Below are 4203 nucleotides of genomic sequence, written 5' to 3'. Positions count from 1 at the left end.
CCAACACCCAAACTTAAAGGAGGAAAAGTTTATTTAGCACACAGTTTGTAGAGATTTCAGTCCATGGTTGGCTGGCTCCAAGACAGAGTGGATGGCAGATAGGTACTGAAGAAGAGAAACAGTTCATGGTGGGCAGAAGGTAGCAAAGCAAGCAAAGGAAACAACAAATGACCTTAGCAGCTTCTTTCTGCCCCTTTTTATATTCTATCTAGATTACTGGGATTATTCAATGCCAAACCAATCAGTGGACTGATTTAGTAATCATGCATCCTTAATGTCAGCATCACACTCTCTAGACTCAGCCACCTCTCAAAAAGCCCTGTGACCACATGAAGCTTTGGGGGAACATCTAGACACAAGCCATAACCTAGTAGGATCCTGGTAGCTGTATTTTCCAGCAGAGCAGTGGTATGGCATGGTGTGGTGTACACCCCTCCCTGACAGAAGGAGTAGGGTGCTACTTAAAATTAAATGGATGCAAGGGAGTGAGTGACTCCCTCAGTTCCATTGTTTCTAGCTGTAGTATTAGCCCTTCATTGATGGACCTGTTAAGAAAGTGCCAGTTTGGCCAGGGAAAGAGGCCTGGGTCAGGGCTCATCTTATCTAATCATGAGGGTTCCTCCACTGATTGCCCTCTAATGGGAGGAAAAGTGTTCCCATCTGGGGACTATTTTGAGAAGTCATACACATTCTTCCCTCCTAGGTTATCTTGACATCAAATTCCCAACTGTATTTGTCCTAAACTTTTGCAGCTGGGCAGTCAATCAGTCGCTGCTTAGGAGTCCACGTACATTTGTGCCTTAGGTCACCTCTCTTTTTACACAATGTATCTACAGATGTATTGCCCCAAAATTCTACCTGCTGGAGGATTTTTCTTCACCCCTGTCTTTCAGAACTGTCTTAGTTACTTTGTCATTGCTGGGACAAATACCTGACACCCACAAATTAAAGGAGGAAAGGCTTATTTTGGCTCATAGTTTGTAGAAGTTTGAGTCCATAGTTGGCTGGCTCCAAGGCAGGGTGGCATGACAGAGGGGCATTGCAGAGGAGAAACAGTCCATGGCAGGGCAGGCAGGAGGCTGCCAACCTTCCTTTTTCTTTTCCTTTTTATCCTATCTAGGCTATAATCTTATTGGTTGCTGCCACCCATAACCCCATAGGTCTTACCCCTTTAGTAAGTCTATTATCCATGCCCAGAACTATGCTAAAGCAATCAGTGATTAATTTAGTATAACACACCCATGATCCAGTATCACACCTATGATCCAGTCACTCCCCAAAGCCCCACCCATGAGTCCATGAAGCTTTAGGGGGGGTATTTAGATATAAACTATAACAAGAAACATTTCTGAATGGGGCTGTTGTGCAGCAGCTGTCCACTTCTGACACTCCCTCCTTTATTGTGTAAATCCTTCCATAAATCAGGCTCACATTTATCCTCTTTTCCTTCAATTCATGAATTTAGGCTAAGAGAGAGGAGGTGGAGCACCAGAAATAGACCCCATGGGAGTCTGGACCACCTATCCCTGTTGTTTATTTGTGCCTTCTGAGTCTTCTTGGGCTCATACAATATCTACCATTTCAGTATCAAGTGGGTCATAGCTGTGAAAATCCAGTTCTGTGATTCTGAGGGTCAGTTCATGATGAATATTTGGGTCCAGTGATCATTTGGCTTTTCATCAATCAGATGCTCAGTCTTTACAGAGGCCTAGTAGCCATCCCAAAGCTGCTTTTGTTTAAATAACACATAGCAGAGTAATTGTATATACTTATGAGGTACAGTGTGACAAGGTAACTGACATGTCTGTTGCTTCAGACATATATCATCTCTTTGTGTTGGAAACATCAAAATTCTCCCTATTTTCCATTTTGAAATATGTACTTAATTGTTGTCAGTCATAGTTACTCCACTGTGCTATGGAATAGAAATTATTCTTATGTACCTGGAACCCTGTACCCATTATCCATCTCCCCTCCAGCCCCATACCTTCCTGAGGCTCTGGTAACCACTATTCTATTTCTACTTCGAGATCAACTTTTTAGCTTGCATATCTAAGTGGGAACATGTGGTATTTCTCTTTCTGTGGCTTACTTATTTTACTTAACACAATATCCTCTAGTTCTACCCACATTGCTACAAATGACAGAGTTTTATTTTCCATGGATGAATAATATTCTGTTACATTCACTTGCAACCAGAATTATGGAAAGAATTAAGTTCAAGGAACTGAGGTACCACTGTATAGTTTCTTCATTTTATCTGCTGATGGATAACCAAGGTGATTCTGTAATCTTGGCTATTGTAATTAGTACTGCAATAAATACATGAGGGCAGATGTCTTTTGATATAATGACTTCAGTTCCTTGGGATATATACTCAGTAGTGAGATTGCTGGATCATATGATAATCCTATTTCTAGTTTTTTTAAAGGAAATTTCATGCTGTATACTGTTTTCCATAGTGGCTATGCTAATTTACATTATCACCTATGGTATATGAGAGGTGTCCTTTATCTGTCCCTTCACTAGCATTTGTGTGTGTGTGTGTGTGTGTGTGTGTGTGTGTGTGTGTGTGTGTGTTTCTGGGGAATGAACCCAGGAAGCACAGAGCTATATCTGCAGCCCTTTTTAATGTTTGAGATAGTGTCTTGCTAAGTTGCCCAAGCATACCTCAAATTTGTGATCTTCCTGCCTCACTCTCCTGGGTAACTGGGATCGCAGGCATGTGCCTCCACACCCAGCTTATTTTTTATCTTTTTGATGATACTCATTCTAATTGGGATAAAATGATTTCATTTTTGGTCTTTTTGAGACATGGTCTCGCTATACAGTTTAGGCTGGACTTGATCTCACTTTGTAGCCCAGGCTGGTCTCAAACTCCCAACGATCCTCCAGCCTCAGCCTCCTGAGTGCTTGGATTACAGCCACGTGCCACCACACCTGGTGTCATTTGTTTATTTTATTTTATTTGTTATTTATTTATTTTTTTGTGTGTGTTTTTGAGACAGGGTCTCACTATGTAGTTCAGGCTGGCCTTGAGTTCACTCTGTAGTCCAGGCTGGTCTTGAACTTGCAACAATCCTCCTGCCTCAGCCTCATGAGTGCTGGGATTACAGGCGGGCATCACCAGGACCAGCATTTGCCTATTTATTTATTTATTTATTTATTTATTGTACTGGGAATCAAACTCAAGAACTTGTGCTTGCCAAGCAGGCACTTGTACCACTGAGCTATATCCCCAGCCCCATTTGTCTATTTTAAAGTCAGATTTTTTTGCTGTTTAGTTCAGTTTCTTCTATATTCTGGAAATTAATCACTTTTTAATGAACAGCTTGCAAATATTTTCTCCCTTCTCTACGTGTCTCTTTCCTGTTGTTTCTTTTGCCTTTTTAGTTTAATGTAACCCATTTGTCAATTTTTGATTTTGTTGCCTCTCCTCCTGAAATGCTTCTATTATGTCTTTTGTATTTTTTTTTTCCCCCCGGTACTGGGAATCGAACTCACGACCTTGTGCTTGCCAGGCAGGCGCTGTGCCGCTGAGCTAAATCCCCAGCCCCTCTTATGTCTTTTCTAGTAGTTGCAGATTTTATATTTGTTTTTGATCCATTTTGAGTTGAGTTTTTGTATATGGAGAGAGGTAGTGACCTAGTTTCTTCTGCATTTGGATAACTAGTTTTCCCAGCACAATTTGTTGAAGAGATATATATTCTTGGTGCCTTTGTCAAAAATCAGTAGGCTGTAAATAAGTAAGCTTATTTCTGGGCTCTTTACTCTATTGGTCTGTATGTCTGTTTTTATACCAGTGCAATGCTGTTTTGGTTACTACCACTTTGTAGACCCCCTGCACCCCCATACTGGAGATTAAACTCAAGAGTCTTCACATTGAGCTACATCCCTGGCCCTTTTCAGTTTTTTAAAAAAAAATTTCTTAATTTTGTGACACGGTCTTGCTAAGTAGCCCAGCCTAGGCTTGAACTTGAGATTCTCGTCTCATCCTACCAGAGCACTAGAATTTACAGGCATGTGCCCCCACACCTAGTCTATAATGTTTTGAAGTCAGATATTATAATGCCTTTTTATTCTTTTTGATCAGGATAGCTTTGGCTATTCAGAGTCTTTGTGGTTCTATACTTTTCTCACACGGTCCTGAAGACTGAACCCAAAGCCTTCACTCTGAGCTACATCCCTAGTTTTAAAATTTTT

The sequence above is a fragment of the Chinchilla lanigera genome, unplaced genomic scaffold (assembly GCF_000276665.1).
Source record: "Chinchilla lanigera isolate Chin_1 unplaced genomic scaffold, ChiLan1.0 scaffold00021, whole genome shotgun sequence".
NCBI lineage: Eukaryota > Metazoa > Chordata > Mammalia > Rodentia > Chinchillidae > Chinchilla > Chinchilla lanigera.
Note: the sequence above shows the minus strand (reverse complement) of the source record.